Source organism: Brienomyrus brachyistius, unplaced genomic scaffold (assembly GCF_023856365.1).
Source record: "Brienomyrus brachyistius isolate T26 unplaced genomic scaffold, BBRACH_0.4 scaffold27, whole genome shotgun sequence".
In the NCBI taxonomy this organism is placed as follows: Eukaryota; Metazoa; Chordata; class Actinopteri; order Osteoglossiformes; family Mormyridae; genus Brienomyrus; species Brienomyrus brachyistius.
Genome location: NW_026042306.1, coordinates 3,924,833 through 3,940,298, shown reverse-complemented (window position 1 = coordinate 3,940,298; position 15,466 = coordinate 3,924,833). Strand labels below are relative to the sequence as shown.

The 15,466-nt window shown below is 41.8% G+C and overlaps 1 long non-coding RNA gene across 1 annotated transcript; it reads right to left on the bottom strand.

Moving 5' to 3' along the window:
* Positions 1–5,571: 5,571 nt before the first annotated feature.
* Positions 5,572–6,702, bottom strand: LOC125720929 (uncharacterized). The gene is made up of 3 exons (XR_007385612.1): positions 6,458–6,702; positions 6,178–6,310; positions 5,572–5,963 (listed from the first exon to the last, which is right to left on the bottom strand). It is a non-coding gene; the product is annotated as an uncharacterized LOC125720929 (long non-coding RNA).
* Positions 6,703–15,466: the final 8,764 nt, after the last annotated feature.

Sequence of the window (15,466 nt, the reverse complement as noted above, 5' to 3'; positions counted from 1 at the left end):
GGAAAAGGCAAATAATAAGGGACTGCGGGACAAACTGGGGGACAGGGGGACCAGGGAGTCAGTGGAGTTAAACGCTGAAAGGGCCAGGAATGAGGCTCAGGCCCAATCCCTCAGCATGGTGTTACAGAATACTAAGAAGAAAAAGGAAGAGATACCTCTGTACCCTCCTCTGCCGAATGTGCCTCCTCCCCCTGCTTATCATCCTCAGCTAGGAACAGCTGCAGCAGCACCGGCGTCTGTGGAGGCCACTGCCCCTCCCTCAGAGAAGAAGGAGGAAGATGACGCAGTGGGGGAAGCAGGAGCCCCGCCGCTAAGACAGAGCCAGAGACTGCTGCAAAGGGGGAGAGACTCAGGCTCACAGCCATCGCAGTTGTACCCCTTGGTGGAGATGCCTGACCCAAGGGGCCCTGCGCCTGATGGAACACCAAGGATGGTGTACTGTACGTCCAGCGCAACTGGGACTTGGCAGAGCTGAGAGAGGTGGTCAACTCCCTCCCAGATCCACAAGAGGTGGGGAGACACCGCTTCTGGCAGGAGGTGATGAACCTGGACGACGTCTACCAGCATCACGACTCCACTGCACAGCCACTTATGTGGAAAACCCCACACAACACGATTTGGATGATATGCAAGACTTCATGGGGAATGGATTTCCTACAGAAATGATTCAAATTGACTGTATTTATGTGGAACATCAAGCCACTGCTGTTTCTGTGACACTCCAAGAACAACAGCTTCGCTGGTTCTGCCCCGTTGATGAAGGCGTTCCACATGTCTCCTGTGGAAAGGTAGAAGGTAAAAACTGGAAATTTCTAGGATTATGGGTAAAAGAGTGTAAGGAGCGAGATGATTGGGTGAATGTGGAGAAAGGTAGATGGGTAACTAAGGACGGGACTGTACTAAGGTATGACAAGGTTTTAATTGTTGAGGTAAAACGGTAAATTCATTGCGATAATAGAACAAAAGGGCAATCTGTAGAGATTGAGGATTCACCGGCATGGCTGGATGAGATCCCAGAAAACTTTTGGGCAAAGGGGAAAAACGATTTTGGGCAAATTGTGACGGCTGAACCTCTACGGGTAATGCCTAAGTCTCAGTACAGACCATAGCGCGTGCAGTACCCCCTCTCCAGAGAAGCAGAAGAGGGAATTGAAAAAATGCATGGCGATTTGCTGGCTCGTGGAGCCATAGCTGAGATAAGCTATTCTCCGGTGAACTCCCTCATCCTGCCAGTAAAGAAAGCAGATGGGTCCTGGAGATTTGTGCAGGACCTAAGGGGAGTAAATGACTCAGTGTATCCGCGAGCGCCCATAGTCCCTAACCCAATCACCATTCTATCATCCATACCCCCAGAGTCTAAATGGTTTTCAGTTATTGATCTGGCAAATGCTTTCTTCTCTGTTCTAGTTCACCCAGACTCTCAGTACTGGTTTGCACGCAAAGGGAAAAGGTACACCTGGACAGTCATGCCACAGGGCTACACTGAGTCACCGAGTGTTTATGCTCAGGAGCTAGGAAAAAACTTAGAGCGCTTCACCTCCCCAGGGGGAAGTACACTGGTGCAGTATGTGGATGATTTGTTGCTGTGTGCAGAAACGAGAGAGAGTTGTGAGAGAGATACGCAAGCGTTGTTGTTGTTCTGTGCAGAGAATGGACATAAGGCCTCTAAAAGCAAGCTGCAGCTGGTAAGATCTGAAGTGCACTACCTGCACTTCACTGATCTAAAGCAGGCGCTTTGTGTGACCCCGGCATTGGGGGTCCCAAATTACAAACGCCCATTTCAATTGTGTGTGGATGAAAGAGGTGGTTTCATGACTGCTCCCAAAGTCTGCCTTTCCAGGATTGGCAAAGGTGGCCCATGGATTGGACCAGAGACACTGGACCGCCCCTTCATTCACGGCTTATGCTCAAACTTTCGTTTCCAGGTGTTCCACATGTATGACTCACAACATGGGTCGTGCATTGAAGCCACCAACTGCCACAACTCCTCCAGCTGAGGGTCCTTTCCAACATTTGCAGATGGATTTCATAGAACTAACACCCTGTAGAGGTTATCGTTATTGTCTAGTGGTTGTTGATCTCTTTTCCAGATGGGTGGAAGCCTTCCCGGCCAAGCAAGCAACGGCCCAGATAGTTGCGAAAAATCTGTTAAAAGAAATATTCCCGCGATGGGATGTTCCAATATGCATTACCACTGATAATGGTACACATTTCTCTAATCAGGTGGTCCACAAGCTCTCTGAGTGGTTGAAAATCGACCGTCGACACTACTGTGCTTATCACACGCAGAGTGGAGGGATTGTTCACTTGCTTGTCCTTTTTCTTCCCACTGCACTGATGGACGTACAGTTCTCATGTGCTGATGCAGGTTATTTGTAGAGCCTGTTCGATATGAGATTTTAACCTTGCACGCTCTACACTCTGCCTTTGTATTGTCAATGTAATTGAAATGCATCCAAATTTTACTCTGTTTCCTGTGGTCACTCATTTTGTCGCGCGTCTCCTTCCCTCCTGTTTCTTTCTCTGTGCGTGTGATTGCTGCATTTGTCTGTGGGTACATTCCACTTCACGCTGCCGCGCTGGCTTAAACCAATGAATTCTGGTCCTAACGCAATGCATCATGATTAGGATTTTTTGTCCGACTTCAGCCGGCGCTGCAAAACGTCACCACCCTTGACCATGTCACATGGTACAAAAACTTCGCGAGAGCAAGGTTTTCCAATCCATGCGGCTTGGAAAAAAAAATAGAGAAAGAAAAACAGCCGCTCTGACTCCGGCTCACAGGCAGAAGCCGATGTTCTGCCATTTTTTGCTGCCTTGCCAGAATTTCCTACCCATACTCCTGAATGGACATCTGTAAAAGGATTTATGCTATCAAAATAACTTTCCTGTACTTTAGAAAGGGTAGCAGTTTTTACACATAGTTTTATGCTGCCAGAAATTGCTGCCTATAGTTTTTAATGGGCTATCAGTGTTTTACACTAAGAATGTAATGTCATAAAATAATCATTCAAATCTGGGAACATAAAAAATCATGCTAAGAATTAAAGCCCGTGTTTTCTCTCCAATGGTCATTACTGAAATGCATGTAATAGCTCTTAACATGTTTTCAATTAAATTACATCGGAGTGACTTGTTTAATTAGAAATATTCCCACATGACATCATATGCACAGTTACCTCCAATTTCTCCGAACTTTACATTCATATGCATCTTACTTTTCCAATGGGTCAACAATTGTAATGGTTTCACTGGACATCTTTAAAAAGGCAAATAATGTATAATAATTTCACAAGGACACAAATTACATCTAAAACATAGCAGAAGCAAACTGGGTGAGAAACATTCCAAAGCTCTGCTCATGATGATGTTGTAATAATTGTGATTCCTCAATTTTACAAATGTAGAAAAATTTAAAAGCAAAAACAGAAATGAAATTCCAGGACATTTTGCCATTTGTATCACTTTACAGGTCATTTCAATGACTGGAAAATAACCCTAAATATTTTCAGGTTTTCAGGACACGTGGGAACCCTGTAAGAGGAATATAGAAAGGAAGGTTGGATTGGAGGCTAAGGATGACATTAAAAGTTTCCTCCAATATTTTAACTCCAAAAGAGCTCTAAAAGCTGAAATCAGTAATCTGTAGGATAGTAAGGGTCTTATAACTGAAAATGAAATTGATATAGTAAAAATAAGAGTTTAATGATTCTTTTACACAATAGAGAACACAGGTAACCTGCCACCATTTAATACAAATACAGTGTCGTCTATGACCAATATATGTATAACTGAGGCTGATGTGGTACAAAGCCTTGCTAAGCTCAAAATAAATAAATTGCAGGGCCCTGATGGCATCTTACCTATAGTTTTAAAAGAGATGAGGGATATTATTAGCCAACCTTTAACATTACTATTTGAGAAATCCTTATCTACTGGTGTGGCACTTTCTAATTGGAAGCATGCCAATATAACACCCATATTCAAAAAAGGGGATAGAAGTTATCCAGCAAACTATAAGCCAATCAGTTTAACTTGCATAACTGGAATGGTAATGGAAGCTACAATCCCAGTGAAAATGATAGATTACCTGGATGCATGAAATAACATTCTGAGGGATAGCCAACATGGATTTAGGAGAGGTAGCTTCTGTTTAACTAATCTACTTGAGTTCTTTGAGGAAGCTACAAAAGAAATTGATCACAAAAAGGCCTATGATGTGATCTGCTTAGTTTTGCAGAAGGCCTTTGATGTTGTCCACCACAAACGGCTCTTGCTTAAACTCCAAACTGAAGGGATTTTAACAACTATAGCAGAGGCTCCAACGGGATCTTGATTTAATTTGCGACTGGGCTGATACCTGGCAGATGAAATTTAATGTAGATAGATGTAAGGTAATCCATGCAGGGAGCAGAAATATAAAGTACAGATATTTTATGGGTTCCACTGAAATAAAGGTAGCTGATTATGAGAAAGACCTCAGTGTGTATGTTGATGCTTCCATGTCCCACTCTTGCCAGTGTGGGGAAGCAATTAAAAAGGCCAATAGGATGTTGGGTTACATCTCTAGGTGTGTGGAGTTCAAGGGAACTGATGCTACGATTATTTAATTCCTTGGTAAGACCCCACCTAGAATATTGTGTGCAGGTTTGGTCACCATTCCTTAAGAAGGACATTGCTGCCTTGGAAAAGGTGCAATGTAGGGCTACGAGAATTATTCCTGGTCTTAGAGGAATGTTTTATGAGGAGAGATTACCTGAGCTGAATCTGTTTAGCCTCGAGCAAAGGAGACTAAGGGGGGGGACATGATCCAGGTATATAAAATTCTAATGGGTCTGGATGCTGTTCGATATTTCAATATTAGTTTAAATAATAGAACCGGTGGCCTTAAGTGGAAATTAGTGGGAGAACATTTCAAAACGAATTTGAGGAAGTATTTCTTTACACAGCGTGTAGGTAGAGTACGGAATAGTCTTATTACTAGTGTAACGCAAGCTAAATCCCTGGGTTCCTTTAAATCAGAGCTAGAGAAGATTTTAATAACTTTGAGCTATTAGTTAAGTTGTCCCCAAAAGAGCTTGATGGGCTGATTGGTCTCCTCTCATTTGTAAATTTCTTATGTTCTTTTGTAAGATTTTAACAACTCTGAGCTGTTAGTTGAGTGCTCCCCAAACGAGCTTGATAGGCCAAATGACCTCCTCTCATTTGTAAATTTATGTTCTTATGTAGGTATAAAAATAACTGACCATATGATAAAATGATTTTGTCTAATACAGGACTACAGTCTTCATTAGGTATATATTTTCCCCTCGCACTTTGTATGGGCAGTGAATTGCCCCTACTTACGTGTGGATTCCTAATAAGAAAAATGCAAGAAATGAACACACATATAGTCAGAATAATTCTCATGTTGTCAACTATTGAGTGCAATTCAAATTTTATTGAACAAATCTAATGATTACAGTATTTTTTTGTCAAACAAAACACTTACAATGAACTGTTCCAAATTATTATGCACAGTAAGCTGCAAAACACTTTATAAGTTGCAAAGAACTGAAAATTGTGATTTGTTGTGTTTGCAACATATGTACTGAAATCAAACAGGTCACGTCACATTTTGACATAGGACTCCTTATTTGATAGCAGCTTCACAAGTCTTGCATCCATTGAACTTGTGTATTTGGACAGTTTCTGCTTGTGAGCACTGGTTAGTGGCGGCAGAATAGAAGGTTTATGCACAGTTGCAGTGGAGGACTCTACACCTTGATGTCCATGGGACTCCAGAGGCACCAGCAGCTTCAAATATCTGTTTGCTGCTACATAATGGCATTTTAGCAGCTGCTCTCCTGATCTGATGCATGGATCTGGTAGAGATCTTCCTCAATTTGCCTTTATCTGCACGAACCCGTCTGTGCTCTGATCTACTGCATGCAAAGGCTCATTTCGCATTTTTGTTCTGCATTCTGAAATGGAAGAAAAAAAACATTCATGACGAACACAAACCTATAAAAGGTACTTGTGTGACACTATTAAGGAAGGATCTGACTAGGAGAAAAGCTGGCAGAGTGATTGCCTGGCTGCCGGCTGCAAATGATATGTCGAGCAGTAATATGGCATTAATCAACAGATATGAGGTGAAGATTTAAATATTCTAGAGGGAGCCTGGTGGGGACCTACTTGTGTCGGATGAGCCGGCCTCCCTGGATCACTTGTGCCGTCACATTGGCCATGTGGCAAGAAAAAAGGAGCCAGTTTCGGGGCTGGACTCGGTATGAGAACCTCATAAATATCATTGAGTAACAGGTAAGAGCTGGGGAGACAAAGATCATGCAGGGGTCAGAGGCCAGAAAGAAGAGAAGAAGAGCAACCAGCTTAAAACCTTTAAAAAGTCCCTCTGGAGTCCCGAGTGACCCAGTGGACGCGCATATAGATGGAAGGTGAGCCCTCTGCCTCTTACCGAAGGTCATTCGACCGCTGATGATGTCGGGGCTCTTCCTCATATCGCTGACTGCGACTAGGGGAAGACCCCAATTAATAACTGGTCCCCAGAAGTGCTGAAATCAAACAATAAAACACAGAGCTGATCTAACATGCAGCAGGGTGAAGGTACCATTAAATAAATTTCAGAGGATTCTTACAATACATTAGTGTGAGATTATTAAACAGTAGTCATAAAATTACATGTATATTAACAAAAAATCAGTTTGTTACTTTCTTACCGTGCTTTTGTTGTAAGGATTTTCCCAACAGGCACATTCAGATCACGGAAAGACAAAGAAAACAAACAAAAAAAATTATAAGTGCAATTCTGTGATCACCAGCAGCACTTCTGCAATGAGGGACCCAAATGTAAGCAGTGACTTTATGCTTACATCTACAACAAAGTGAAGAGTTTAAGCTTCTTATACACTGACGGCAATTGACAAGGAAAGTTTACATATTGGATTTTTACATAAACTGCAAGCGCCTCTGGATGCACATACCTCCTCAGATACTTCCGAAACTCTTTGTTTTTAAGCTGGTTTACAGCTCTCTGAAAGAAATTCCTTGCCATGATAAAGTGAATGTACATGCACGTATGTTGATTTTGTTCAAAATGAAATGTGAAGATGAATTTGCCGTTTATATAGGAATGCGAATGACATCAGCACTCTAGATTCTAGAACTTACATACGTAGGCTACTGATAACGTAACTGACGTAACTGTTCCAACATCTCCTTGGAAACGGACTGGAATTGAATGGAAGAATGTTAGTGGGCGAAATGAATTTTGTCAACTGAATAAATTCATTTTGTGTACAAAATGCATTTCCTGAACGAAAGTCATTTTGTGGAGGAAAGGAATGTCATGAATGATACAGAGTCATTTCGTGGAAGAAATCGATTCTGCGGAATTACGGAGTGCTTTTGTGGAAGCAGGAAATGCATTTCATCTGTTGCAGAGTCACGAAAAATCAGCGCTTGACACTTGGCATACCATAAAGTACAAAGTACTCAGCAGGCACATGGACGCAGACACATCTGTATCCACACCTGGATATTTCAGTGTGACTTTTATTGCGTGGATTCTTACTACAGTGGTGCCTGCGGTTCACGAACACAATCCGTTCCAGGAAAGTGGTCGTGAACCAATTTGTACGCGATCCAAGGCAATTTTCCCAATAAGAAAGCATTTAAATTCCATGAATTCGTTCAGAAGTCTACCAAATAATGATTTGTTGTCAATTAATTTTCTGGTTTTTATAGTGAAAACTTTAAAGAAAAACACAATATAGTGTGGCGACGGGCGGACCGAGGCATCACGGGAGACATGGAGACTTGCTTGCTGGGGTAATTACGCTTTTTATTTACAGTCATTAAACCCCTTGCATTGTTGTGGTTGTTAATGTTAATGGTTGCATTTCCCTATTGTCGCGTGTGTGTTTGGCCGTGTTTTGTAAACGGTCCGATCCTCACGTGTATTTAGCGTGTGTAAATCATCCACCGTGTGTGCATCTTGCAGTTCGGCGTCTGTGTATTTGGGACGTGTCCCATTGGAAAGACATTGGGATTTTGGCTTTTAAAATCTCAATCTAAAGAAGCACATCGAAGAAAGCTAAACTAATGGTAAACACCAGTGAATTAATTTCAGTTATCACGATTAGCCTGGATAACAGCTTGGGGAGAGCTTTGTGTCTGATGTTAAGTGAACGTTTTCTTCTCTTGGTGATAGGCTGGTTAGGGCATTTGAATCACTAATATTAACTTGGACATTTGAACAATGAACACTGAAATAGTTATGTAAGCTGAAAAACAGGGTTTTGTGACTGAGATAATGAACCCCATGCTGGTAATAGGAAAAACGGTGACTTGTGTTTTCAGAAATGGCTTTAAAATACGTTAACATTAACCTGTACTTCTTTTTTTAACAATAGCATACTCCTGTTTAGGTTTTTAAAGCCCTCTTTTTGAAGTGTGTGATGTATGCAAAATTTTTCTTTTCCATGCTTTAAAAAGCTGAGTAAACGTTTTGATATTAAAAGTTTAGACAGCGTTCCGTTGTTATTCATATTTACTTGCACTTTAATTACTCAAGTACAGTTAGTTACAGATTATTTGTAATACTTAAGTACAGTGAACACTAGGTACTTTAAGACTTTTACTTGAGTGGAATTCTAGTTGGTGACTTGGGAGGGTATCTGTACTTATACTTAAGTGTGACTTTCGGGTACTTTATACAAGACTGTGAACAAGCTCGACTGTCTCAGACGGAAATTATAGCTCAGAGGTAATGATACTATATTAATAATCTCTGAGTTAATGATTAAGACATATATCAGCCTTCCAGCTGCAACTGACTAGAAATCAACCTAATGTTTTTCATGTTAGAAATCATAAACCTGCTTCAGTTCATGTCTCTGTGTGAAATCAGATGTTACTCACATGGCATAAGGCCCAATGTGCCTCTGACTGTAATCACCCAGAGTGTGGCCCAGCGTGACTCCTGATGACATGTTAATCTCTTGGAGTGGGAATTCCATTTCCATAAAAGTTATTGTAGGAAACCTCGTTAATGGAAATATATTTTCAAAACCTTCGAACAATATTGGCATTTCGCATTTTTCTCACAAAAAACTGTCAGGTAGTGACAACTCCAATGAGCAGAGTGAAAAAACGATTAAAATCGGTATTTAACTAACTAAATCAGAAGAGGAAAAAGAAGAATAATTTAGCTTGGCATAATTCTATGTTTAAAACATTTTGAACAGTTTCCATGCCAGGTAGTGCAACCCAAGAAAACCCATCAAAACATGATGAATATCATAAAGTATGAATATCATGAAATAATTTATTATTTAAATCATATATAAAAACTTGATATCAAGGACAAAGGTTAAAATTGTGCAGGTGGTGCAACCGGAATCAGTATTACTACTAATTATAAATGCAGTTTACAAGTAGGAATAAACATTGATGAAGTGTAGACACTTAACCTTATGGGAATTGACAGGGCTTCATGTTTGATTGAGCCAATTTTTTGCCTTTGGTTTGGTTACTATATAACCTCAGATGTGAATTATGTCTGATAGCTGAAATGAAAGCTGACCATTGATTGCAGTAACTTGGATAATTCAAATTCATAACTTCTGTCTAAAAAGTCAAAAAATTTGACAAAAAAGTCAAACAAATACAAAAACACATCTTTGTGTTTTGGTATTTTGTGAATATCTCAAAAACTACATGATGGATTATATCAAAGTTAAAATATGTGGTTCTCAGACTTGTTTTCTAAATGTACACCTAATTTTATTGTGCTAAAATGCTTTTATAAAATTAAATTATGTGAAATATACAAATATCTCCTGCTCCTTCAGTATTTCCTCCAAAGAAAGTATACATTCGACACAAGCATTGTCTTTTTTTAGTTAAATATATGTGTAACAGCAATTCTGTGACCATTGTATTCTGTGACTCCAGTAGATACTGTTGCCACTATATAGCTTGAGCTTGCTCACACAGATGTGTTCCTAACGCAAACAATGTAAACTCATACGTTGTAAACAAATGAATGTCAATGCGATGTAGAGTGGGTGTATAGAAATGCTGGCTTTTAACATGATATAGGTTTAGCTGCTTGTTATATCAGATTAAACAAAATTAGGCTGATTTGTAGAGTAGCCTATTTGTATAATTCTAACACAACTAAAAAGTGATTAAAGCTCACATGGGCAACTTGATGCTATGAGTATACAGTCAAAGTAAAAAGTATGTGAACCCCTTGGAATTTATTCATAAAAAGTGATCTGATCTTCATCTAAGTCACAGGTACTGATATACACAATGAGCTTAAGCCAATAACACAAAAAAGGTTCTACTCTTTCAAGTTTTTATTATTCAAACATATTCAGCATTCACAGTGGTACTGGAGAAGGTAAGTGAACCCTTAGGTTCAATAACTGGTTGACCCTCCTTTGGCAGCAATGACCGCAACCAGGCACTTCCTGTAATTGCAGATCAGACCTGCACATCGTGTGGAGAGAGTTTTAGCCCATTCTTCCCCTGCAAAACTGCCTTAACTCTTCCATATTCTTTGGTTGCCTTCTGTGTATTGCTCTCTTAAAGTCATTCCACAGCATCTCAATAGGATTGAGATTGGGGCTCTGACTGGGCCACTCCACTGCGATGTTTGGGGTCATTGTCCTGTTACATCACCCAGCCTCAGTTGAAGGACAGACATTCTCACATTATCCTGAAGAATTTGCTGATAAAGTTGGGAATTCATTTTCCCCTCAATGATGGCGAGCTTTCCAGACCCTGATGCAGCAAAGCAGACCCAAATCATGATGTTCCCTCCACCATACTTTACTGTAGGGATGATGCATTTATCTTTTTACGCCAAATGAAGTTCTGCTTGTTCCTCCCAAATAGTTCAATTTTAGTTTCATCACTCCACAAAACATTTTCCCAGTATCGCTGTGGAGTGTCCAAGTGCTCCTTCGCAAACTTCAGGCGTACAGCAATGTTTGACAGCAGTGGCTTCCTTCTTGGTGCTCTGCCATGGACTCCTTTCTAGCTGATTCATGAACACAGATGCTAGACAGTTCTAATGACTTCTTCAAGTCTTTCGCTGTCACTTTAGGATTCTTCTTTTCCTCAAAGATGACTTTGCGTTGTGCTATTGGGGTCATCTTGGCAGGGCGCCCACTTCTAGGCAGAGTAGCCACGGTACCAAATTGTCTCCATTTATAGACAACTTGCCTAATAGTTTATATTAATAATAATATAATAATAATTTATAGACAACTTGCCAACAGTAGACTAATGAATATGTAAAATCTTTGAGACAACTTTGTAACCCTTTGCAGCCTTATGTAACTTAACAATTCTTGATCTTAGGTCTTCAGACAGCTCTTTTGTGCGAGGCATGATTCCCATCTGGACATGCTTCTTGTCAAAAGCCCAAACTGAACCTTTTCAGTGGTTTTTATCAACCAAAGTAATTCTAGGCCACACCCCTGAACTCGTTTCATTAAATGGACTCCAGGTGTGCTAAATTTTTAAGCTTTTAAAAAAAGTCATTTACTTGGGGTTCACTTACTTTTTCCTACTTTATACAATATGGTCAAATATTCTCTGAAAATCTGTGTATCTTAATTATAGGACACAGTGTTTGTAAATTATTGTGACTTACATGAAGATTCAACTATGTTTTATATGGGATTTAGTCATACACGTAGAAAATTCCAAGGGGTTCACATACTTTTTACTTTGAACATATTTAAATGGGCCACTCTAACCTGCGAGAGAGTGCCTGTTGGAAAGGCCGTCTCCGAAAACGGGATGCCAACGCGCATACGCTTGGATCAGCGTCAGGAGCGTCTCTTTTGAGTTTTCAGAGGTGGTTTTCTGATTGTGCCGCACCAGATCATCCTACCCAGTGCCGAACGATCCTGGCCAGTTACTCACCATACTCAGGGGTGCAGTATTGTGTGCCACTGACGAACTGTAAGTGACTGGTCCTGGACTGATTACATTCGGTGCTTTAATATTGCAATGCGGTCTACCGGATTGTTAGTTGTTAGTGTGTAACTTTTGAGGAGCTCTGCTACTGAGTGTATTGCAGGCAGATTCTCTGTATTCTGCGTTCGTTCTTGTAATTGTGTATCTTATATATTAAATTTGTTTTGTTAGTCAGTTCTCGTTAGACTGCAAAATATTTAGGAGAGATGGGATAATACAGTAAGGGAGGGTAATAGTATTACTGTTACGTATCCGGTATGTACCGGGGTTAACCAATAGATGGCAGTACTGTTACATGATTGATGATTAGAGATCGTATAAAGTGGTTGTATTTGTGTTAATTAGCTGAACATGTCTCCATGTTCTTATTGTTTTAGTTATTTATATAATATTATTTTCTTCCTTAGACCACATGCACACCCTGTCTACAACTAAGTCATTGCACCTGTAACAGCCAATGGCCAGCCTACAGTATGTTAACTCCAGTGCAATACTGTACCGCCTAATTGAATGCAGTAAAGTTTGGAACTGCGTCTGCCTTCCCTGGTGTTCTTACCGATGCCACCAGAGAGGTGCCATCTTACCGGTACCTTCCTCATACAGTCATAGCTTCTAACACTTTAATAATGCCAGACACACCAACCTTATTTAAATGGGCCACATCAGGTGGCTTATCTGCCTTTCCTATGTATAACCAAAAACTGTCACAACTCTGGTTAACAGCTGGGCCTAGGTACATGGGCTCACAATTTCTGATAGCAACCATCAAATTATGTGATCCCAAACAAATCAAGGAAAAAACAGTGACTAAGCAATCAAAAACCCTTCAGGTAATTTGTCCTAAATAGATATTATAATCTTGGATAGATTTCATGACTTCAGTTGAAGGGTCACAATTTCTGATATCAGCCATCAGATGTTGTGACCCCAAACAAATCAAAAACAACACAGTACCACAGCAGTCAAAAAAGACATCAGGGGAATTATCATAAATATAAATAATAATCCTGGAAAGATTTCATAACTGGGGTGTACAGGTCACCTCTGTCAAAGGGGTGACTTTCATACAGCTGTCATCTGATTTTGTGATCTGAGTGTGGCTTTTGAAAAAGCAACAACACACCATTAAATTTCAGGCAAAAGAAACATGTCCATCTTCAGACTTTCACCATGTTTACACACTGCAGACAATTGTTGTGACAATTTATCAAACATTCCTTATTGTGTCAGTACATGCAGTGTGCTACAGTACACAATATGCTGCTCCACAAAATGAGCTGCATCAACCAATTTGGTACTGTAACAGCTCTTTGAGTATCAGAAAGTAGGACAGGGTTTAAGTATCATAAAGTTAATGAAACTGAAAAATCATAATGATCTTTTTAAACATTTATTTGAAATATGCCTTTACATACAGTACAAAAATCAATAAAATAAAAACAAAGAAATGTGGAAATTACCCGAAACATTGGCTACATGTTTTGGAGTTCAGATATATCCTCTTTCTTAGCCCTCTGTATATTTTTCTAATGTTGATTTTTAAAATTAAATATACTTCTTTCCAGCCATAACTCCTCAGACAACAGACGCTTGAAACCCTGATCGGCAAGTCTGCAATTGGTTGTTTAAATGGCAATTGGCTGTCTAAATGTATAAAAATGAATTTCCGTTTTATGCAACTTTGGGTCAACTTTATGCTTTTACTCCACTATTTTACTCCAATATTAAACCAAAAACCAAAGTACTCCGTCAAAAAAGGAACTTTGTCCGTATACAGTAGTATATATATGGGTGTTTGTGTCCACCTACTTCTGTCCATGTAGTATACAGTACATGTATGTGTGTATATGTCTCCATCTACTTCTGTCCATGTAGTACATATGTATGTGTATGTGCGTTTGTGTCACAGATCAGCACAGGGAAGCAGGCGAAGGAAGCCGTGGATAAAAAAAGGGTTTTATTTGCAGAGGAACATACGTAACGTTAATGACAGAACTAGGAAAACGCATGTGAACGCGGTCTGCAAATACACTGAACTAACAACAGCAACCAGAAACAGCTGGTGAACACAGGGACTCTGCACGAGGTTAACGAGGGGGCATGATCGACGAGAGGGCAGGACGAATGGAGCATGACATTACCCAATGGGAGTGAAGGGACTAACAGGACCTAGAGAAACAAAAGCAAAATATCAATGAGGAACCGGGAACAGGACAGACACACAGAGCAGACACAGGGACAAGAAGCAGGAAAACCACTGACAAACCAACGGGAACGCAGACAGGCACAGGGGCACCAAGAACGGAGACACTGGGGGAACACCAACAGGAGGAAAAAAAGGACCAGGAGCGAACAAAGGAGCGGAGCGACGAGGAGCAGACACAGAGGTACGAAAACAGGAGGCAGGATGGTAGAGGACGGGGGAAAATGGGGAGCCCGAGGGAACCCCAGTAGGCAAGAGGCAGAAGCTGCAGAGGCAGCCGGCGACTGCGAGGTTGGAGCCGAAGGGACCTTCGGCAACAGCGAGGCAGGAGCAGGAGGGGACGACGAAGGGGGCAAGGAGGCAGATGGAGGGACAGGCAAAGGAGGTGAAGAGGAAGATAACCAGAGGAGGCGAAGAGGAAGGCGAAGGGGGCACTGGGAGAGGGGAAGAGTGAACAGCAGCCACAGCCGGCCCAGGCATAGGTGACCGATGAGTCGGAGCGGGGGAACCCGCAGACGACCGATGAGTTAACGGAGGCGGGGCCGAAGAGTCATCGGAGAAGCACCCATAGGCGACCGCCAAGCAGGAGTCCAGGGAACCGCAGGCGACCGCTGAGCAGGAACCGAAGGACCCGCAGGTGCTGCATGAGTCCCAGCCACAGGGACCGAGGATGAGCCAGGGGGCAGGGCAGGCAGGAACCAACCCCTGCGCAAGTGACCTCTCCCCCTCCTGGATATGAAGAGCCCAATTCCTGGTTGGGATCTGCCAAGTGGGGGTAACAGAGCTGGGGTTCGCGCCTTGGCAGTGGGTGCAGGCGAAGTAGCAACAGGCAGACGGGCTTGGGCTCCGGGCCCAAGCGCAGGCGACGTCAGGTTTGGTTCCTTTTGGCATACTGTGGGGGAAATGGCGGAGATGGAGACGGCCCCTAGGGAAACGTGCAACGCTTTCCCTCGTCGCTTTCCCTGCTTCTCTCTCCCCCGAACAAGCGCAACGAGGTCCGGCAATTCATGTGGAATAAAAGGACAAAGACTGTAATCGCCCCCTACCTGCTGGATCATGTCCTCAGCTACCCAGCTCTTCAGCCGGGCTAAATGCCACCATACCTCTGCTGTGAGGCGCGGGTCTTCGGCAGGGGAGAAGTGGGTCAAGATTTCCCTTGACCGGCGAGCGACGGCTTGCGCCGTGGGGTCTCCCTTCATTTTGGACTCCTTGAGCCAGTATTCTACCTCGTCCAAAAGGTCAAGGTGTTCCGCCTCATGGAAG